The sequence below is a fragment of the Callithrix jacchus genome, chromosome 5, assembly GCF_049354715.1.
Source record: "Callithrix jacchus isolate 240 chromosome 5, calJac240_pri, whole genome shotgun sequence".
Classification (NCBI taxonomy): Eukaryota; Metazoa; Chordata; class Mammalia; order Primates; family Cebidae; genus Callithrix; species Callithrix jacchus.
In genome coordinates, this window is record NC_133506.1 from 82,814,617 (window position 1) to 82,838,827 (window position 24,211).

The following is a 24,211-nucleotide window of genomic DNA, read 5'->3' on the forward strand; positions in this document are numbered from 1 at the left end:
AATTTAATACTAGGAATACATCCTAAGTCAGGTGGCAGCATGGAGAGACTGGGGCACAAGTGCTGAGTTTAGAAGCTTTGCTTATGGTGCCCTTTAAAGCTGCCCCCTGGTCCCCTCACCCCCTACCCACCTGTAAAAAAGAGCCCGTCCCAGGCAGCACATCAGGAGCGAAGAGCCCAGATGCCCTGTTGCAGACAGACCTCCATGCCTGGAAGAGGCTGCTGCCTGTGGGAGCAGGAGATGCTGCTGGATCCCTTCCTCACAGGCTGCTTTTCCTGATCTCAAGCACCTCCTGCACGCAGGCAGATAGACACCCCCAGCACCAGCAGAATGAAGAGGTCCTGCTGCAGGAGGGCTGTGGCTCTGTGAATGACAGAAGCCCCTCTCCAGTGAGGCAGAGGAGCCCAGGCCGCACACCCTGGTCTCTTCCTCCATAACTCCCACCATGACCAGGATTAAGAACAGCATAGAAGCTGCTGACTGGGGCCGTGGTGGCAACCCCTTCTCTACCACCTACATCTCCAACTACCCTTCCAGCTCCAGGGCTTAGGCCAGTGGCTCCACCAAATGCCGGGATGTCGGGTAACTCCTCACTGGGCTGGTCCTCACCTGCAGTATACTGGCAGGAGGGCTCTGGATCTGCCTCTAGCTCCAGCCCTGTCTCGGGAGGGGGCTCCTCCCATGGTGTGGGCTCTGGCCCTACAGCTGGCGCTAGAAGGCCCTCTCTTCCTGCTAAGGGAGCAGGAGCTGAAAAAGGAGAAAGGGTCTTCAATGTCAGTCATTGTCCACTGGAATTTCCAAACACTAAAAGAACCTCACTGAATTTAAAGGAATTCCAGCCCCTGCAAAACACCTCTATATTCCAGCCATGCTTTCAGATCAGGGCTGAGGACAGTGGCTACGGCCGGTACCAGGATGTCGGGCAGTTCCTGGCTGGGCTGGTTCTTGGCTATACCAGTATGGTGGCAGGGCTCTGGAGCTGCCTCTAGCTCCAGCTCTGTCTCGGAAGGGGGCTCCTCCTTCCGAGGAGTGGTGTGGGCTCTGACCCAACAGTTGGCACAGGAAGTTCCTCTCCATCAGCAAATGGAGCAGGAGCTGAAAGAGGGGAAACAATCACCAACGTCAGTCACTGTCCACTGGGATTTCCAAACACGGAAAGAACCCCACTGAATTGAAGAGTTCCAGCCCCAAAACACTGCCCCCACAAAGTCTTCCAGACTGCAGGCCACCTCACCATGTGCCTGTGACTCCGTGGGCTTCAGAATCTCTAGCTGGACAAGGACAATATGCAGATGCAGCCCCGATGGGATCTCTGGTGGGCCTGGCTTTCGAGGGCCTGCGCTGGGCTGCCCCGAGGTGCCTGGGTGCACCTTTTTCCAGTCGGCGACAGGCACCCGAGGTGATGCATGAGGCTTTGCTGGCATTGTTTGAAAAGGTTCTCACTCTCGTCATTCCTGAAGCAGGAGACTCAATTCATGGGGATGCAGCACGAGAACATCTTGCCCTCTTGAGCGTCTCCCACCAAGTGAGCTGGCCGCAGGGCAGACACTAGGATATGGACGCCCAGTTACGAGTTCTAACTTCTGTTTGGGTCTGTCATCAAGGAAGTGAGGTTGTTTCTTTAATGTTCTGTCCCCTCAGCCCCTTCCTTCCTTAAGACCTACTCAGGACTCCAGTGGACTGCTGACTACTCACCCTCCCCCAAGGTCAACTCCTTACCTGTACACAGTTATGTCCATCCAGGGAGTGCTTGGATACCTGCGCTTGATGTTCACCAGGAGCCGGATGTCCTCCTCAGGCCTGATTTCCACCTAGGGCCTATGTCCCAGTTGGGGCCTTGTGTTCACCTGGGGACTGGTATCCAGCTGGGGCCTGATGGTCTACTGGATTTTGTTCACCTGAGGCCTGGTGTCCACCTGGGGTCTGGTGATCTCCTGGAGCCTGGATGTCCATTTAAGGCCTGATCCAGCCTTGAGTCTTCACCTGGTTCTGGTGATCACCTGGGGACTGGGTGTGTACCTTTGGTCTAATGTTCACCTGGAGCCTGTGTATCTACCTAAGGCATGGTATCTCTCTGCGGCCTGATGTCCACATGAGTCTGGTGTTCAGCACGAGCCTGCTGGCTACCCAGTGCCTTGGTGTCCATCTGGCACCTGGTTGTCAACTTGGGGCCTGGTGTACACCTGGGGCCTAATGTCTGTCTGCAGGACTGGCGTCCTCCTAGGTGGGACAATTGCTGGAGCCCAGGAGGTCGAGGCTACAGTGAGCCATGATTACACCACTGCCCTCCAGTATGGGTGACAGAGTGAGACCCTGTCTCAAACAAATGAACAAAAAACCCCCACACAAATTATATAGGTATACAAAAAGTTTGTTTCTTTATAATTTTATTTTACAAGACTTTTAAATTAATTTATTTATTTTACTTTTAAAACCTTTTTTGTTAAAAACCAAGACACGAACACACACATTCACCTAAGTCTAAGCAGGATCAGGATCATCAATATCACTCTCCTCTGCCTCTGCATCTTGTCCCACTGGAAGGTCTTCAGGGGCAGTAACAGGCATGGAGCTGTCATCTTGATAAAAATGCCTTCTTGTGGAAACCTCCTGAAGGACCTGCCCGAGACTGTTTCACAGTTAACTCTAAAAAAATAAAAAAAAGTATATTCTAAAATAACATTAAAAAGTATGGGATATTAAATACATAAAACATTAACATCATTTATTATTTTCATCAAGCATTATGCACTGTATATAATTTTATGTTCACACCTACATCACCACAAACATGTCAGCTCTGTGGTGTCCAATAAATCTGCCTTTATCGACAACTGTCTTGGTAAATTCTTTTACCACCCACCCATGCCACCATCCCAGAGAGTCGCTGCTCCCCTGTGATACTGAGTAAGGAGGAGAGATTGCTCACATCACCCAGGAATATTCCCTGAGGCCAAGCTCAGGCTACAAATTGTGGCTTCACAATAAATTATTGTGATTTATTGTGAAGCCTCTAACTTCCACACAGTAAGCCACCGGGGCTCCCAGTGACCAGACCACAGGGAGCATCTATGGGTCAGGCACTTGCAAAGGCCCCAGGATGTATGCCGGCCACTGGAGGCCCCTCCCCATACAGTCCCAGGCATGTATAGAGGATCCACACTCCTGCCCACAAACACCAGGTAATGCATGAGGGGAAGGGAGGCTACCTTGAGACCAAGCACTGCCTCACTACCTAAAAGCTCTGTCAGCATGAGGGTGAACCAGAGATCGACTGGACTGGCCATTTAGTCTGTAACTTTGGCCCTTGAGTTACAAACATTGATGGAACTGTTCAAAGTCACTAACTTTGGGTTTTCTGCCTACCTAACTGGTGGAAGCTAGGATGGCAAAATCATTTTCAGTCAAATAAAGCAACACACATTAACTCAGTGACCACTACACAAGCTCCCCAGTGCATCCTTCTGATGCCACTTACTCCTCCACTAGGATGCCACTTACTTCTCTACGTAAAAAATTTTTTAAGTAGAATAGGAATTATTGCTTTTTAATGGAGATGTCATTACTAAATTTTATAATTGCCCTGCTTTTCCCAAGTATGACATATAATCAGTTAAATTGATTCAAGATGGCTGGGTGTGGTGGCTCATGCTTGTAATCCTAGCACTCTGGGAGGCCAAGGCAGGTGGATCATGAGGTTAGGTGTTCGGGACCAGCCTGGTGAACCTGGTGAAACCTCATCTCTACTAAAAATACAAAAATTAGCTGGGTATGGTGGCACATGCCTGTAATCTCAGCTACTCAGGAGGCTGAGGCAGGTAAATTACTTGAATCTGGGAGGCAGAGGTTGCAGTGAGCCAAGGTCACACCACTGCACTCCAGCCTGGGAGGCAGAGCAAGATTCCAATTCAAAAAAAAAAAAAAATTGATTCAATATAATTAAATCAGATGAAATAATTTTTATGTTTATTATCTGCTGAGTCTTCTCCAACCCACAGGTAGTCTTAAAAAGACAGGCATAATTTTTAAATTACTGAGCTTCAGCAAACTGACACAAGAACAAAAAATGAAATACTGCATGTTCTCATAGGCGGGTGTTGAACAATGAGAACACATGGACACAGGGAGGGGAGTACTACACACAGGGGTCGGTTGGGGGGAATAAGGGAGGGACAGCGGGGGGTAGGGATTTGGGTAGAGATTGCATGGGGAGAAATGCCAGATATAGGTGAAGGGGAGGAAGGCAGCAAATCACACTGCCATGTGTGTACCTATGCAACTATCTTGCATGTTCTTCACATGCACCCCAAAACCTAAAATGCAATAAAAAAAAGAAAGAAAATAAAAAAATTTACTGAGCTTGATATCAAACAATATAAAGGCTGTTAAGAATGCTGAGACAGGCTGGGTGGGGTGGCTCACGCCTATAATCCCAGCACTTCAGGAGGCCAAGGTGGGTGGATCACGAGGTCAAGAGATCGAGACCATCCTGGTCAACAAGGAGAAACCACGTCTCTACTAAAAATACAAAAATTAGCTGGGCATGGTGGTGCGCGCCTGTAATCCCAGCTACTCGGGAGGCTGAGGCAGGAGAATTGCCTGAACCCAGGAGGCGGAGGTTGCGGTGAGCTGAGATCGTGCCATTGCATTCCAGTCTGGGTAACAACAGCGAACCTCCATCTCAAAAAAAAAAGAATGCTGAGACAGATTTGTTTAATAGATGTAAAACCAGCCTGCCTTCGCAGGAAGGGCATATAGCTGCTCCATTTGCACTGAACAGTTTATTTGCATGTCTGTGGACAAGATATAAAGAAAAACAATGAATGTCTTCAAAAGCAGCGAAAACTTCACAGCTGAGCTCTGGAATTGTTAGTGGAAACCAAAAAAAGGCAATGAAAGAACACTTAAGAGAAACTGCAGGTTAGAACTGGGATTCACAGGAGCTTAATGGAGCACATTAAGTGAAATGAGCCGGCACAAAATGACAACTACCACATGATCTCACTTATGTGAAATGTAAAGCAATTGACCTCACAGAAGCAGACAGTAGAATGGTGGTTACCAGGGGCCGGGAGGCAGCGGGGGTTTGGGGAGATGGTGAGAGCATTGAAAATTTTAGTTAAGACAAGAGAAATAAGTTTAAGAGATGTATTGCACAACATGGTGACTGCAGTTAAAAACGTATTCTTGAAAATCAGGAAGTGGGGCCAGGCGCGGTGGCTCACACCTGTAATCCCAGCACACGCCTGTAATCTCAGCACTTTGGGAGGCCAAGGCAGGTGGATCACGAGGTCAAGAGATCGAGACCATCCTGGTCAACATGGTGAAACCCCATCTCTACGAAAAAAAAAAAAAAAAAAAAAAAAATTAGCTGGGCATGGTGGCGCATGCCTGTAATTCCAGCTACTCAGGAGGCTGAGGCAGGAGAATTGCCTGAACCCAGGAGGTGGAGGTTGCGGTGAGCCGAGATCGCGCCATTGCACTCCAGCCTGGGTAATGAGCGAAACTCCGTCTCAATAAAAAAAGAAAATCAAGAAGTGTTCTCACCACAAAAAACAAGTATGTGTTTGATCCTGAGTGCAATTGAATCATTCCACAACCTACTTATTTCTAAACAGGTTTTACACAACATATATACAATTTTATTTGCCATTCAAAAAAATAATTGTAAAAAGAATTAAATACTGGAAAACTTGTCATAGTTTAGGATAACTCTTTTTGTCAAATTAATGGTTCTTTCTTTTTTTTTTTTTACTTATTTATTCATTTCATTAGAGAACTAGGTAAACATCACATAACATGACCAAGGCCAAAATAATTTTGCACAGTTAGAATGTGTTCAAGAAACCAGCTACAATTTAACTGGATTAGATTTCAACAAGGATACAACTGTGTTCCTCCAAATAACCTTCATTTAGGAAGATGACATTCCTCCAATATGTGGAAAGACAATAAATGCACTTTTTCTCTCTGTCACTGAGGAAGAAATTCTCCCTCTTGAGGGACCAACATTACTTCTTTTTTGCTGCTCTTTTCCCTTCTCCTTTCTTTGGTTTCCCCTTTCCACGAAGGTTCTTTAGTCGTTTTTGCTCATCCATAAAATCCTGATGCTCATCTCTGTAGAGTCCCAGAAGTCGGAGTGTCCGCATGAGTCCAGAGTAAATGTGGTGATCTGGATACCAATCGTAAGTCTCCTTCTTCTTGGCCAAGGGCAGTTCACTGAACAGTTTCACCACTTTCATAGACTTGGAATCAGTAGGCCTGGCGACTTCACCAAATAGCCGAGCACTGAGATGAGACATGCGCAAGGCATATTCTGAAAGGGAGGACATTTCTTGAGTGGCAAGGAGTTAGAGTTCCTGAACCTGACCTTCCTCACCCATGCGTCCTTGTCCCGGAATGGTTCCTTTCTTAACCAACCTGTTGGTCTCTACTAATTAATGAAATGAGGCTTGGTTTATACTCATTATATCTGAACACAAAATTGTAGTCATCATCTACTTGTTAACTGACCTAAAACTAACAGCAGAATCAGAATGAAAGCCATCTTAAAAGAAAGTTATCCCAAATGAAATATTAGCCTTTGATTTATCTCTTTTATTTAGACATAAAATGAATACTTATTATTATTATATATATATTTTTGAGATGAAGTCTTGCTCTGTCACCCAGGCTGGAGTGCAGTGGCACAATCTCAGCTCACTGCAACCTACGCCTCCCGGGTTCAAGTGATTCTCCCATCACAAGTGATTCTCTTATCTCAGCATCCTGAGTAGTCGGGATTACATACATGTGCCACCACACCAGCTAATTATTATTATTGTTTTTGTATTTAAGTAGTGACAGGGTTTCACCATGTTAGTCAGGCTAGTCTCGAACCCCTTGACCTGGTGATCCACCCTCCTTGACCTCCCAAAGTGCTGGGATTACAGGTGTGAGCCACCGTGCCCAGCCTACTTACTATTTTAATAGACTTCATTCCTCAATTTCAGCTTCAATTTTTATAGCCTCAGAGACATGCTTTTGAAAATATTCTTGGCCAGGTGTGGTGGCTTGACACCTGTAATTGCAGCTACTCAGAAGGCTGAGGCATGAGAATCCCTTGAACCTGGGAGGTGGAGGTTGCAGTGAGCTGAGATCATGCCACTGCACTCCAGCCTGGGCAACAGAGGGAGACCCTGTCCCAAAAATCATTCTTGAATAAAAACACAACACTTTTAATTCCATGCTATTGTCCTTTATATGTTAACTTATAGAAAAAGAAAACATTTATACAGTAAAATTTATTATTCTACATTTGATTAATATGTTCCCCTTTATATCATGCAGTTTACTTCTTAATCTTCACAACCAACTGCATATTTCTTTACAGACATTAAATTTGAAGCAATTGTCTTTTAAGACATCTTTTTTCAGTTTCACTTACTGACAGCAACTTTCTACTTTGAGGAACATGATTCATCTCCATTGTCAGGCATTGGGGTCACTGAGGGAGGAAGTTATGTGTGTGTGTCTGTGTGTTTTGTTTGCTGACTGCATCTGTACTATTGGCTGGGAGAAGAACACGCACAGACATCTGTCCTGGCAGTGAAGGAGGCAGCAGCCCTCTGGGCTCCATGCACTCCAGCATGGACGACTGAGCCAGACTTCATCACAGAAGAAAGAAAACAAAAGAAAAAGAAGGAGATAGGAAAAAGGAAAGAGAGAAAGAAAGAAAAATAAAGAAATGAAAGAAATAACAAGAAAAAGAAGAAAGAAAAAAGAGACAGGCAGGCTGGCTTGTGTGATATTGCAAAGGCAGGGACTAAAACAGGCTCAGGTGAAGGGAGGGGTCAGGACATTCTGGCAGGTGGGTAGGGATGGTGCTAAGTCATGGAATATCTACAAGAGCAGGAAGAGAAGTGTGGACAACAGAATTATGGGAAGTTTCTGCAAGGTCTGCAACAGGATCTGCTCAGTGCTTCAGAAGATTAACCAACACAGAGAGGCAGGGAAGACATAAGAAAGAGAGGAAGCAGCTGAAAGAGGTTTGCTGTGGCCTGGGTGACCAGATGCTCTGGAAAAGGAGAAGGTGGCAGAGGTATGGGAGCAAAGACCAGCTCTGGTGACCACCCTGCTGGCCTTGCAGTCCTCTTCCTCTGCCAACTCCTCCTTCACATACCTGCAAAACTCCTCCTTAATCACCGATTTCAAAATGCCTCTCTAATACTTATACGCCACTGTTTTCTGATGAATCCTCCTTAGAATGCAAGTCCAATCTGACTATACCAATACCCAAAAAGAAAAACAAAACCCCAGAAACTTAGCAGTTCTCCAGTGCTTTACCAAAATAAAGTACAAACCTCTTCCTTAACAGTGAGGACTATTTGCAGTATGTCTCCAATCTGCCTTCCAGCTGGAATGTCCTAATCACCTGTCCATCCACCTAGCAAATACTGACAGATGGCCTACCATGCATATATATGGTAGTCAGTCCCTGGCCTCAGGAAGCTCAATCTAGTCCAGACACAAGACACCAACCACTTTCCCTGAACTTCTACTTCTCTTTAGACTTCTTGATCCAATAACCTCTCAAGTACTTTGCTTGTTCAGTATTGTTTTTACAGACTCTAATTTCATTTTGCACACTAATTTCCAGTGTCCTCCTTTTAGACTCACTGATGGCAGGTACTATATCTTAATCATTTTCATTCAGGAAATATTTGTAGAAATAAATTGGCAGAGGGATAAAATGAAAGAATAAAACGTGATTGGCCTGATGTTGTTCTCATTTCTTTCTGTTTGCCTGATACCTGATATTTGAGCTTGCTTTGCGGTTTCAACTCCCTGGTGAAAGTGCTCAGCAGTCTCTTGTCCCTGGAGCCGCAGAGGGGAATCTCTGCTCAGAGACTCCAGCAAGGGACTCCTGCAGAGGAAGAGGTCTGGCTTCAGGGCCTTGGCCCTTCCTTTCAGAGGATCTATGGGAACAACCATATAATCACCCAATTCCCAAAGAATAGGCGCTTAATTGCCGTCAAACTTCATTCTCAAGTACAATACAGTTCTCTTTATATCCTCAAGTATAAACATGTATGTCGTTTCTCAAGTAATGAAAATGCATTGGGGACATGGATTCTCCAGGCAGGACCACTACTATCTTTTATAGAATCTAGCACTAAAACAACCCTCATTCAAAAATTATTATTGATTCCAAGATGGCGACATCAGAATGTTAAACCAAACATATGCCCTTCTAAGGACCTTGTGCAAGTGCCTGTGAAGTCAGGCCTGTCTCCACGTAATGTCTTGCCTTTTTTTCTTTTTTGAGACAGAGTCTCACTCTGTTGCTAGGCGCCAGGCTAGATAGAGTGCAGTGGCGCAATTTCAGCTCACTCCAACCTCCACCTCTCAGGTTCAAGCAGTTCTCCTGCCTCAGCCTCCCAAGTAGCTGGGACTACAGGCACACACCACCATGCCCAACTAATTTTTGTATTTTAGTAGAGACGGGGTTTCACCATGTTGGCCAGGATGGTCTCAATCTCTTGACCTTGTGATCTGCCCACCTCGGCCTCCCAAGGTGCTGGGATTACAGGCGTGAGCCACTGCGCCCGGCCATGTCTTTTCTTTTTAATTGATCAACATCTGTTGAGAGAAAGTGGCAGGAAAATGCCTCATGTGATGTTCAGGTGACAGGCAGCAGCAGACAAAAAGCTGAGAACCAAAAATAACTATTTTACAAAAGAAAAGGCCATTCCAGCCACAGGTCCTGGCTCTCTACAAGTAAGTAAGAATCATTCTTTCAAGACTTCTTTATGCTGTCATATTAGTCTGAGTCAAAAGAGGTAATAAAATGGACTTAATCCTCTTGATGATTGATTTTGATTTAAGAGATGGGGGTCTCGCTATATTGCCCAGGATGAATTTAGACTCAACCTCTTAGACTCAAGTGATCCTCCTACCTCAGCCTCCTGAGTAGCTGGGACTACAGATGCCTCCCACAATCCCTTGCCAGATGATATTTTGTAAAGGACCATCAACGTATTGAACAGTGAGGTAGGAAGTGGGATTCAACTCCAGAAGTAGCGTTTAGACACCAGACCAAACTGAGGACTAGTTAAAACAGGGCAGAGCAATATTGGAAGAGATAATGGCCAAGAATTTTCCAAAACTGGTAAGCTATTTTAAGTCTTAGATTCAAGAAACAATATGAACTCCAAGCTAGGTAGGTACAAAGAAAATCACTAGACACATTAGGTCAACACTGCTAGTAATGAAAGAGAAAGCATCCTAAAAGCACCCAAAGGGAAAAAAGACATTTTAATGTCAAAGGAGCAAGAGCAAAACTGACATCTGCCTTCTCAAGAAAAATGATGGAAGCCAGAAGACAATGCAATAGCATCTGCAAAATGCTGAAAGAAAACGTCTGCTTTCTTAGAATGCTGTACCTGAAGAAAATACCCTTCAAAGGTGAACACAAAAGAAAGATGCTTTCAGTCCCACAAAAATTCATTTTTTTACTAGCATACTTGTAATGAAAAGACTATTAAAAGGAGTTCTACATGAACTCTATTTCCTATCCTTCTTTTCCTCTGTGCTTCAGTTGAGATATTTATACCAACTTGTCTTTAGTTCTTTAAGCCTCTCTGAAAATTTAATGGATTCCTTTTTATAGATTGTGGTTTTCTGCTTATATTCTCCACCATTGTCACTTACTTTTTGTCTGTACTGATCTCAGTTGTTTAAAAGTCTGTGTTTAATAATATCAATATCTGGATCTCCTTTGTCTGTTTTTATTGCCTATTTTTATTTTTTTCATTATTTGTTATCTATTTGTAAACTTAATATTTTGTAAATTGACTACATGACACTGTATTTTTTTTTTTTTTGAGACGGAGTTTCACTGTTAGTTACCCAGATTGGAGTGTAATGGCATGATCTCGCTCACTGCAACCTCCGCCTTCTGGGCTCAAGCAATTCTCCTGCCTCAGCCTCCCAAGTAGCCGGGACTACAGGCGTGCACCACTATGCCCAGCTAATTTTTGTATTTTTAGTAGAGACAGGGTTTCACCTTGTTGACCAGGATGGTCTCGATCTCTTGACCTCGTGATCCACCCGCCTCGGCCTCCCAAAGTGCTGGGATTATAGGTGTGAGCCACTGCGCCCGGCCTGACACTTTATTTTTTTAATGTGGCTACAATTCCTACACACCAACAAGGTATATTCCTACCTTGCTTGGAGTTCATATTGTTTCTTGAATCTAAGGCTTGTTTTTTTTTTTTAAGGTGCGGTCTCACTATGTTGCCCCAATCAAGAATGCAATCCCCTTCATGATTACCACAGAAGGCATAAAATACCTAGGAATATAGATAACCAGGGAGGTAAACAAACTCTACAAGGAGGACTATGAAACACTTCTCAAAAAAAAAAATCAGAGATGACACCACAAATGGAAAACCAGTCTATGCTCATGGTTAGGAAGAATTAATACTAAAATGGCCCTACTGCCCAAAGCAATTTCTAAATTCAATACTATTCCTGTTAGATTATCAATGACGTTCTTCACAAAACTAGGAAAAAAACTATTTTACAATTCAGAGAACAACAGAAAGAGCCCTAATAGTCAAGGAAATCCTAAGCAAAAAGAACAAAGCTGGAGGCATCAAACTACAGGACTTCAAACTATACTATAGGGCTACAGTAACCAAAACAGCATGGTACTGGTACAAAAATAGATACATAGACACATAGATAAATGGACCAATGGAACAAAATAGAGAGCCCCAAAATAAAGCTGCACACCTACAACTATTTGATCTTTGACAAAGCTGACAAAAGATAAGCAATGGAGAAAGGATTCCCTATTCAACAAATGGTGCTGGGCTAACTGGCTAGCCATATGCAGAAGATTGAAACTGGAGCCCCCCTTTCCTATACCATATATAAAAATCAACTGGACCCCCCTTCCTTATACCATATATAAAAATTAACTGGATTAAAGATTTAAATGTAAAACTCAAAACTATAAAAAATCACCTAAGCAGTATCATTCTATATATAGAAATGGGCAAAAATTTCATGACAAAGATGACAAAAGCAACTGCAACAAAGGCAAAAATTGTCAAATGGGATCTAATTAAACTAAGCGCTTCCATATAGCAAAACGAACTATCAACAGAGTAAACAGACAACCTACAGAATGGGAGAGTATATTCACAAACTATGCATCTGACAAAGGTCTAATATCCAGCATCTGTAAGGAACTTAAAAGTAGAAGAAAAAAACAAATAACCTCATTTAAACATGGGCAAGAGGCCAGGTGTGGTGGCTCACATCTGTAATCCCAGGACTTTGGGAGGCTGAGGCGGGTGATCACTAGCCTGGCAACATGGCAAAACCCCATCGCTACTAAAAATACAAAAATTATCTGGATGTGGTGGCGCATGCCTATAATCCCTGCTACTCAGGAGGCTGAAGTAGGAGAATCACTTGAACCTGGGAGGTGCAGGTTGTAGTGAGCCAAGATCATGTCACTGCCCTCCAGCCTGGGTAACAGAGTGAGACTCTGTCTCAATAAAAATAATAATACATAAAATAAAATAAAAATAAAAACTTGGCAAAGAGCCTGAACAGATACTTTTCAAAAGAAGACATACAAGCTGCCAACAAGCATATGAAAAAAGCTCAAAATCACTCATCATTAAAGAAATGCAAATCAAAACTGCAATGAGACACCATTTCATACTAATCAGAAGGACCATTATTAAAAAGTCAAAAAGTAACAGATGCTGCTGAAGTTGGAGAGAAAATGGAATGTTATACACTGTCGATAGGACTGTAATTCAGTTCGATCATTGGAACTGAAAATGGAACTATCATTTGACCCAGTAATCCCATTACTGGGTATATACCCAAAGAAGCAGAAATCATTCTATTACAAAGACACATGCATGTGCATGTTAACTGCAGCACAATTCACAATAGCAAATCATGGAATAAACCTAAATACCCATCAGTGGTAGACTGGATAGAAAAAATGTGGTACATATATATCATAGAATACCATGCAACCATTAGGAAGGAACAAGATCATCTCCTTTGCAGGAACATGGATGAAGCTGGAGGCCATTATCCTAAGCACACTAACACAGGAACAAAACCAAATACCTCATTTTCTCACTTATAAGTGGGGGCTAAATGATAAGAACACATGGACACATAGAGGAGAATAACAGACACTGGGCCCTACCTGAGGGTGGAGGGTAGGAAGAGAGAGAGGATCAAGAAAAATAACTAATGGTACTAGGCTTAATACCTGGGTGATGAAACAGTCTGTAGAACAAACCTCCACAATACCAATGTACCTATGTGACAAACGTGCATATGTACTCTTAAACTGAAAAGTTTTTAAAAAGAGAAGAAAGAAGATGAATACAGAAACTCACTCTATTTTGTGTTCAGTGATAATATAAAACAAAATAAAATGTGGCTATAATTCAAGGTTCTAGATGATGTAATCTTCCTCCAGAGGTTATTTATTTCTGATTCCAGAAAGCAGTTAAGATAGGAGAAGATTAGCCAAGTGTGGTGGCTCACGCCTGTAATCCCAGCACTTTGGGAGGCCAAGGCAGCAGAACATGAGGTCAGAAGATTGAAACTATTTTGGGTAACACAGTGAAATCCCGTCTCTACTAAAAACACAAAAAATTAGCCAGGCGTGGTGGCACATGCCTGTAGTCCCAGCTACTCAGGAGGCTGAGGCAGAACTCAGCAGGCAGAGGTTACAGTGAACTGAGATGGCACCACTGCACTCCAGCCTGGGCAACAGAGTGAGATTCTGTCTCAAAAAAAAAAAAAGATACGAGAAAATAATCTAAATCCAAAGCCCATGTTTCCATGGGTTTTAAGACTAAAGAAATTAAAACCTTTTTAAAGATGTTAAGGAAGAATATTTTAATAAACTAATAGCTAGAGAGGCATTTTAAGCCAGGAAGCAAAACACTTAAACTCATAAAGAAAAACACTGAAGGGCCGGGTGCGGTGGCTCAAGCCTGTAATCCCACCACTTTGGGAGGCCAAGGCGGGTGGATCATGAGGTCAAGAGATTGAGACCATCCTGGTCAACATGGTGAAACCCCGTCTCTACTAAAAATACAAAAAATTAGCTGGGCATGGTGGCATGTGCCTGTAATCCCAGCTACTCAGGAGGCTGAGGCAGGAGAATTGCCTGAACCCAGGAGGCGGAAGTTGCGGTGAGCCAAGATTGTGCCATTGCACTCCAGCCTGGGTAACAAGAGCGAAACTCTGTCTCAAAAAAAAAAAAGAAAAGAAAAGAAAAGAAAAACACTGAAGACAAAAAGGCAACATTTCTCTTCAGTAAAATTCAACTATAAACAAAGTTAAAAGATGACAAATATATAATGGCACTACATATGAAAAAAAGTTAAAAAGTACAATATATGAAGATTTCTTATAAACAGGAAAAACACCCCAAAAGAAATACAAGCTAAATATATGTGTTTCCATACACACATACAAAAGATAAATGGGCTCTAAACATATGAAGAAGTGCTCAACCTTACTGATGAACAAAGCTATACAAATTACCATTTTTCATTTACCTAACTGTTAAAAGTATTTAGAGTGTGAAAATTCTGGGAAAACAGTGCCTTGTATACTGTGAGTAGGAAGGTGAACTGAAGGACAATGTGTCTATCAAGTTTTCAACATGCCAGGACAGGTCGGACTTCATTTTCCTTTTCTAGGAATCAATTCGTGAAAGATCTCAGGACAGGCTCTCTTGACTCCATCCTTGTCTCTGTAGGGTGACTTACTGAATCATAAGAGACTGGGAAGCTAAAGGATGCATTTGTCAGTCCTTAAAGTTGGCTCCTCAGGTGGCCTAGGGTCTATCAAACAGGCCCTCTCTTAAGAGGATCTGGAAAGTGCAAAAGAGTGTAAGGCTGCCCATGTGCAGCTTCTCCTGTCAAGCATGGCTGGGAGGGCATCTGTTGTTCTGTGGCAGGGGAGCGGATGATCTGGAGTCTGTTTCTTTCAACATCTTCTGGGCAGTGTGAGACAGACACAGAGCCTGCTTTGCTGGCATGAACTGCATCTGTGGCCATGTGGTCCAGAGGCTTATCCTAGATGTTGGCAGCAGTGGTGGTCCTGGGCATGCACTTACAGCAATACTTCCTGATTCTGGCAGAAACAGAAGCTCCTTTTATGGGCCAGCATTAAGATGCTCTGGGAACCCTTCTTGGAAGCTCAGTGGAGCCTACTGCCTTCTCCAGCCCTTCCAGTGCCAAATGCCTTGGATTAAATTCCTTTCTGCTTAACTACTGTAATCGCTGATATTTGCAAATGACTCCTGATTTACCCTTATACAGAAATCGCTCCCTCTTTAATGGTCAAAAATTTGTACAAGGATCTTCCCTGTATTGTTTTTGTAACAAGTTAAATCCAAAACAACTTAAATGTCTATCAGTAGAATAGTGGCTAAATTACCACATATTATGTAACCTTAAAAAAAAAAAAAGAATCATTTCTCCAAATACTGAAATCTGAAGATGTCTTGGACATACTTTTTCATTCATTCAACAAGTATTTGTTGAGCTTCTACTATGATGTGACCATGTGCCAGCCCTGTTACAGACAAGAGCTACAACAGCAAGCACAATAAACAAAAATCTCTGCCTTCACAGACCTTACGTTCCTATGATAAAGTGAATGGATGTTGGAATAATGTATAGTGTAATCCAATTTACAAAACTCACTCTCTCCCTCCCCCCAACTTGCATCCACACTTACAAATATATGTAAAGAAAAACAACTGTTACCTTAATCTGTTTTTCTCTAGCCTGTAAAAAAGGAAATAAAAGAAGAGAAATAAAGAAAAACAACTAGAGGAATACACAACAAACCACAAGCACTGGTTATTTCTGAGGCTCATCTACCTGACTGCAGAGATAGCAGCTGCTGGTGAGGTCCTCACTAGTACCCCACTCTGGGGGCTTCTAAGGATCTTATGAACAGAAATATTCAGTCCAGCTCCACATGCCAAGAAAAGCGATGGGAACATTTATATGTTGATCCAGTTCAAAACAGCAAATACTACTTCTTGATTTGTTGTTACTTTTTTGGTAACTTAAGAAGTATCCCATGATGTTTAGTGTAATATTTACTCTATTATCCTTTTCTCCTCTGGACTAGAGCTGAACTGGACAAATGAGAGGGAAGGAGGAGTTAGATGAGTGGAGGTCAGTCCTTAGACATAGGATAACTGAGGAAAAAGAAAATGTTTAAATGACGAGGTGCCTAGGAGAGGAAGGAACAGGAAAGTTCTTGCACAAACAGTTATTGCTAATTTTCCACCTTCACAGACTAACTCACTGGGCTTTCATGCCTTTCAACATGCATAGTCTCATCTTCATCTAATTTAGCTGTAAACTATTTAGGTACATACTAAGATTAACTTTTACAACAATCTTTCAATAAAATGGCATATTTATTGTAATCCAGGGAAGAAAGATATTGTTACCATAGAGAGATGCACATTCTGTTTCTTCTATTTGCTATGTTTATGTGCACAGTATATGTATGACATATAGACATGCATCTTTCTCATATATAAAGATAAGCATGACTAAAGGAAAACTGTGAGTCCATCAGACAATTCCAGGAAAAGCTGGGAATACACCAAGATCAGGAGTGACAGATTAGCACAGTGCTCACCTACAAGACCAGGCAGAAAAACATCTAGCAGGTTGCAAGACGGGGATGACCAGGGGTGCCTACAAGAGGGCCAGGTGCACATATGTGATGTCTCATTTCCTAGGAGATGAAGGCTCTAGCTGACCTTCATAATTCTTCTGAGATGAGAAAAGGCAAATAGTACTGACCTAAATTTAATGGCTGTGAGAGGCAGAAAACAAGAGTAGCAAGGCAGAAACTAAAGGGAAGGAAGAGGTAGAGAGGAAGAGGCTGCATCTGTGTTATTCATGAGTCAGGCTTTCCATCAGTCAGTGTCTCCCCAGAGCCTCAGACAGAGCCAGGCTCCTACATGTGTAGCTGCACATGGTAGGACCTGGAAAGTGCCCCCTTGTGGTTGTTAACAACCAACATGGGGCCACTATGGAGTAGAGATAGTCGACATACCAAATGTCAGGCCAAAGTTTGAATTTGGACGTTTGCTTATAGAAAAAAAAAAAAGATCAAATACCTGGGCACCCCAAGTCAACTGACAAGTGACTTAATGGTGGTTGTGGACTTGCAGGGCACTTGAGATGGTCTGTTAAAAACAGACACCAGGCCACTGGCCAGGAGCATCAACCTTAGAGGACTCTGGCTCTTCATCCACAGGTCTGCATGGCAAAGAGCAAATCAGATTGAAAAGGTGGAGGATTTTCCTATAGGAAAAAAAAGACACAGAAGAAGATAGAACTGACATGGGGAAAATAAGCAAAGCTGGAAGGAAAGTTCTAAATTTAACATCCTGTTTTCTCCATCAGCTTTCAATCTTTAGGAAATAAGGTAGATATTGCTCTCAATTTAAAAAAATTTTAAAAAGCTGTTTTCTTCAGAAATGGGCAGAAATTGCATTTTAATCTGTGGAGTGACTTTACGTTACCTATAAACAAAAAGTATGTGCAGCTATGCTGCAAATTGTGAAAAATGCAAATGTTATTGATCATAAATATCTCACATGCTGTCAGTGGTGGTGGCAGGGCTTGTCAGTAAGTGCTCCAAACCCCATGTAGCACACAACGGTTGGAAAGATAAAATCTCAGCTCTCCCAGCACTGGGATTTTGGGTGTGAATTAAGTTCCACCAATCAGAAAGACTTGGCTAAGACCTGGAGTGGGACCTAGGTCAGGGGAAGAGAGAGGGCACAGGGCATTCACTAAGTGGAGAGAGACTATAGCAGAGATGACATGTTTCTGGTGCTGGTAATTACAGTGGCAGGTTTCCAAGTCCTGTCTTGGTGGAGGGAACAGGTTCCCTGGTGGTCCAGTTATGTGGAGACTTTGGGAGCTGCTTCTCTTGGAAGCTCAGCCTTCTCAACAATTCTGCAAACCATTTAACACCTATCTGCCTGAGCCAACGTGATGTGGGATCCATTATACATGACAGAATCCTGACTCAGTTACTCTAAGCATAAATCTTACGCCTTCTAAGCATAAGAATGGTAAACAGTACTCTAAAATAACACTGCAATTCTGCATGAGGTGAAGTGTCTGTTCTCACCCAAATTTCTCAGTGTGTTCTTTGGGAGGTTTCTAACTCTAAGCACAGACTCTTAGAAAGTCTTGAGCTGGGTGTGGTAGCTCATGCCTATAATCCCAGCACTTTGGGAGGCCGAGGCGGGCGGATCATGAGGTCAGGAGATTGAAACCATCCTGGCCAACATGGTGAAACCCTGTCTCTACTAAAAATACAAAAAGTTGACTGGGCGTGGGGGTCACACCTGTAATCTCAGCTACTTGGGAGGCTAAGGTAGGAGAATCACTTGAACCCAGGAGGCGGAAGTTGCGGTGAGCCGAGATTGCGCCATTGCACTCCAGCCTGGGCAACAAGAGCGAAAACTCCATTTCAAAAAAAAAAAAAAAAGTCTTTAAAGCCAGGCGTGGTCAAGCCTTTAATCCCAGCACTTTAGGAGGCTTAGGCTGGTGAATCACCTGAGGTCAGGAGTACAAGACCAGCCTGGCCAACATGACAAAACCCTCTCTACTAAAGATACAGAAATTACCCAGGTGTGATGGTGCGTGCCAGTGATCCCAGCTACTTGGGAGGCTGAGGCAGGAGAATCACTTGAATTGGGAGGGGGAGGTTGCAGTGAGCTGAGATTACGCCACTGTACTCCAGCCTGGGTAACAGAGTGAGACTTTGTCTTATAAAAAAGAAAGTCTTTTATAATATAATAGATCTCTGACCCAATCCCCATTCTTCTCATGCCTGGCTTCCTCATCTCGGAGACTTCGGCATGTTGTGGTATCTCCTTGTGAATGAGCCGAGACAAGGACTACTAATCTTCTGATTGCTAAATCACTGCTCTCTTCATTATATCATATTTCCACAGCTGTTTCGTAAGATGACTAATTTATGAGAATAGTTCAAACAGAATGTTTCTGGAAGTACATTTTAATAAGGTCAGTGGAAGTTAAGATATTATTTACTGATCGTTTTGAAGTTAATCTAGCTACTCATAAGCTTCTGTGGTTGAATTGACGTGTACTTCGTTTCCTGAGCTTTCTTCTGTTGTTCTGTAAACATAATTACATTTGACAGAAACAGAACTTAAAACACTTACCCCACACTGCCTTACACTCTTGACTTCACAGCCTCTTCTTCTGAGAAAAAAAATCGGTACCGAATACTTCATTGAAAAAAATTATCAGGAACTTTGGAAATTGTAGGTCTGGGTTTTTAAGTAATTTTTTAAAGGTTTACTGAAAGGAACTGGTTTTCATATTTTCCCCTTTATGTTACATAATAAAATTCATATGCTTAAATGGCAAGGTAAGGCATAGAAGTTAGACCTGCATTCATACTCTACAGAATAAAATCAGGTGGTGAATACCCAGAAAGAGAATGAAATCAGGTTAGATCTGAGCAGAAAAACATCTTCTTTGTCTGTGCCAGCCATTCTCAGGAAGGTAACCAGCAAACAAAATGGGCCACCTTCTTGCCAGTCCATTTAAATGACTTGGTACCCAAGACCTCCAAGGATAATCATTTTAAATAATTCATTTTCATTTCCTTCTTTGATAATTTAATAGGAACAAAACAGAGAAGCCTACATTTTGCTGAGGTATTCTCTTCTGTTATCTAAGTGTCTCTGGAATTCAAAGTATCAAATGATAAACAGACTCATTTAGACTTCATACGAAAAAAGCAAGGCCACATGAAATCAATTTCCAGTACCCCTGCCTTCTCACATCCAAAGATGACATTTCAAACAGTCTCCCTGGCCAGAACAGAGTCAGTATGAGAAAACCCTGTGTTATTTAAGCAGATTAGAGAAATGCCCACTACATACCCACCATCTTATATAATAGTGATTGTGTGTGTGTGTGTGTGTGTGTGTGTGTGTGGTGTGTGTAGGGGGGATTTACAAAACAAAGACTGAATTGAATAACCAAAAAAAAGGTTATTAATAATGCTACTGGTTTCATTACTATGTACTTTAATCACAAATTAGCTTGAAATTCCTTGCAGAAGCCTGTCTTAGAATTGTCTGCAATCAACTAATAGCCCTAGCAATAAATGATTTCATTTCCCCTGTTCCAACGAAAACAACTCTGTATTCTATAAAGAATATTAAAAAATTAAAAAACAAATCCTTTTTTTTAAAAATGCTTTTTTTTTGAGGGGACAGTCTTGCTTTGTTGCCCAGGCTAGAGTGCAATGGCGCCATCTCGGCTCACTGCAACCTCTGCCTCACCGGTTCAAGCGATTCTCCTGCCTCAGCCTCCCAAGTAGCTGAGATTACAGGCACCCACCACTGCACCTGGCTAATTTTTTGTATTTTTAGTAAATACGGGGTTTCACCATCTTGGCCAGGCTGGTTTCACACTCCTGATCTTGTGATCCACCTCCCAAAGTGCTGGGATGACACGCATAAGCCACTGCGCCCAGTCAAATTTTAAAAAATATTAAAAAAATATTTTGCAAAATATTTAAGCATATAGCCAGGTATGACTTATCAAATTCATTAAATAAAGGAAAAACTGCAAGATACCACTATTGGCTAGACATTTGTTCAATGTTAGCTACTGCCTGTAAGGCTGAGGTTAGGTTCTACTCTCAACCGGTAAAATATCACACGTGTGGTCAAATAAGCCTTGAAAATCCCTCCAGTCACTCAGTAACACGACTGTTTAAAAACACACTATCTCTCAGTAAGTCTCATACAATCACTTTCCCTCCAGCATTTCATAGTTGGCTCCTTCTTTAGTTACACTGCAGGTGAAATAGCTGCTTCATGTTTGGGGACCACATTTAAAACAACAAAAATAAAGCATGTGTTTTAACTGCCCTCACCACACAAAATTATAATAGATAATTTCACTGAAACAAGTATGTGTATGATATGACTCCACAGTATATGCCAGGCCTGGTTCCATGTGTCGAAAGTTATTTAACTTAGTTTTCCACAAAACTTCCACATATTATCCTTTATTTTAGAGAAAAATTTGACAACGGCCATGTGGTTCATAAATGATGAATCTGGGATACAAACAGCTCGATTAGGTCATGCTTTCTCCAATTGTCTATAGCACATGAGAGTTCTGTGAGAGTTATACAAGGTTCTAAAAATAATACTAATAGTATTTCTTCTTAAAATTTGTTTTAGGCATATTTAAGAAAAAATAATCTCAATTTTATTTCGGTGTTAATTTTTATATAGTAATCTGCTCTTAGGAGGTGGCAACCCACACCTGAGAATGACAGTTAGAGGCCAGACCACCCAATGGTGTGTCAGACACAGCAGATGACGTGTACCTCATAAGCAGTGTCTCCACAGAGCACAGCAAGGTGCATGGCCCTCCTCACTGAACGCCAGCCTGCCTTCTATGTCTTACCATGTCATTTAAGCACATACACATATATGTCTGCAATTACTTTCCTTTGAAACTTTTACTTAACCTCTCCAATTTGTTGCTTCCTTTGTTATGTCAGAGAATACAGTCTTCAAACATCAGCGATTGTTTACTGCATTATAACTATAGGCTGGTGCAAAAGTAATGGCAAAAATTACTTCTGCATCAACCTATATTTCCTCAAGACACCACTTTATGTTGCCATTTATTCTGACCTAGGCACAGGTGAGCTCATGTATATGATGATTTTTTTTTTTTTTTTGAGACAGAGTCTTGCTCTGCTGCCCAGGCTGGAGTGCAGTGGCACACTCTCAGCTCACTGTAACCTCCGCCTTCTGGGTTCAAACACTTCTCTGTCTCAGCCTCCTGAGTAGCTGAGATTACAGACACCTGACACCACACCGGGCTCATTTGTGTATTTAGCAGAGACGGGGTTTCACCATCTTGGCCAGGCTGGTCTTGAACTCCTGACTTTGTGAGTCACCCGCCTCGGCCTCCCAAAGTGCTGGGATTACAGGCATGAGCCACCATGCCTGGCCGTACATGATGATTTTTAAAGTATTCAAAGGTTAACTCTGTTTGAAAAGCATTGCATGGCACCACTGCTACCTTCACAACAAGCAGATCGTATTTATGAAGAGGGCAGGTCGTGTCAACCACAGGCTCATGCATGCTGGTCTCTTTCCTGAACACCAGGAAGAAGTCCAGCCCAGGCCTTTTGGTTGATCTCCCAAGACTCCCCTCTGACCGTCAAGTTTTTGGACTATACCCTCACCCACCTGAAGTTGCTTTTTTTTTTTTTTTTTCACTTCTATGTCTTGCCTCTGTGCCTTTGCTCATTCTGTGCCCTTGCCTAGAGTGTATTCTCTCTAAATACTTATTGTTTTACACAACACAAATCTAAGAGAAATTTGACACTCTCATCATGAGACAGAAATTATGAAGTACTCTGTCTTGCAAGTGTCAAACAGTATCTTCTGAGTTTCACTTTCAAATTTCAATATAAATATATACAACAATAAAATCAAACAGGATAAGATGGCAATTTGACCATGAGCATCTTAATTTACAAATCCCAACAAAAGGAATCTAAGAAACAATAAAAATCTTGTAGTCCAATATCATTTACAGGCTTAGACTTTGAATAATTTCTACTGAGAGAAAGTAAGAGAAAATGGAAAGAAAATACACAGCTTTCCCCCAATTCTCTTCCAAAGAAAATGGAGATATGGAAAACCCTCCACAAATGTCCCCCAACCTAGAGGGCCAGGGCTGGAGAGGCACACAAGAAGCCCAGAGATACACAGAGCATTCTGGCAAAGCATCAGGAACAAGAAGATTTGACATCCGAGGAGGCCAAGGCTGGGTTACCCCAAGCACAAAGGACGATAGTGACAAGGTGCAGGGCAGGAAGAGCCACAGTGTGCACCTTAAATGGATGAGGGGCATACAAATAAAGACCCAGAGAGCTGGCTCTGCATTCCAGGCTCTCCAAGCAGAGAAGAAACTGGGCAGAGGTGAATTTCTCCACCAGGCACTTATCCTTCTCTTCTCTACCTGTGCCTCTGTACCTCCCAACATGTAATATAAATGTACCTTCAAGAGCCTTCCAACACGTTTAAGTCATGAGAAGATGATCCGAAGCTTGTCAGGCAAAGGCAGAAGATCTGAGCAGAATCCGGACACTGACCTGGGGCACATGTCAGGCGCTGCCACACCTCGACCTGCTTTGCAAGAGAGGATGACAGGCAAAATCATGCCCTGCTGGATGTAAATATTTCATAATACAAAGTGAAGGGGAAACTGCACTCAAGAGAGAACAGACATTTGTAAATTCATGACCGGAAACAGAGTTTGACACTGATAGCATCTACCTTAAAATTAAAGTAAAAAGGCTGGGCGCAATGGCTCCTGCCGTAATCCCAGCATTTTGGGAGGCTGAGGCAAGTGGATCACCTGAGGTCAGGAGTTTGAGACCAGCCTGTCCAACATGCTGAAATCCCATCTCTACTAAAAATACAAAAAATTAGCCAAGTGCAGTGGTGCACACCTGTTGTCCCATATATTCGGGAGACTGAGGCAGGAGAATTGCTTGAATATGGTAGGCGGAGGTTGCAGTGAGCTGAGGTCGCATTGCTGCACTCCAACCTGGGCGACAGACCAAGACTATGTCTAAAAATAAATAAATAAATAGATAAAACAAAGGATGAAAATTAAAAATATAAAAATAATTACAATATATAAATAAATTAAAAATAATATAACCCAGGAAACATAAATGGGCCCGGTGGGATGTGCTCACATCCAGACTCACCAGGCCTGAGACATTGGGGGAGGATAAGAAAGCGCTTGCGAGCAGAAAGTCCTCTAGGAACTGGTGAAGGAAGCTTCGCCTGCACCTGGGACACACTTCTCTGATGCTGGCCTGGAGGCCGGCAAGCTGCACAAGCTTCTGGTCCATGATGACCGCAGTACAGAAAAACACCACAACCAGGCCACCATGATGAGAAAATGGGGGAGTGGGCCGTCCCCTTCCTTTTATAAAGGCTATACTCAACTGCTGTATCCTGGAAGCCTGGTTCTGACTGCATGAGCAGAAACCTTTTTGACAACTCTTATTGGATAACAATCTC

General features: G+C 42.6%; 1 non-coding gene and 1 pseudogene across 2 annotated transcripts; both read right to left on the reverse strand.

Moving 5' to 3' along the window:
* Positions 1-2,370: 2,370 nt before the first annotated feature.
* LOC108591725 (uncharacterized) lies at positions 2,371-23,750 on the reverse strand. Its single transcript, XR_013535603.1, has 3 exons — positions 23,629-23,750; positions 23,175-23,302; positions 2,371-2,646 (listed from the first exon to the last, which is right to left on the reverse strand). It is a non-coding gene; the product is annotated as an uncharacterized LOC108591725 (transcript).
* On the reverse strand, positions 5,737-6,400 carry LOC144576433 (small ribosomal subunit protein mS33 pseudogene; annotated as a pseudogene). The gene has a single exon (XR_013535601.1). The product of XR_013535601.1 is annotated as a small ribosomal subunit protein mS33 pseudogene (transcript).
* Positions 23,751-24,211: the final 461 nt, after the last annotated feature.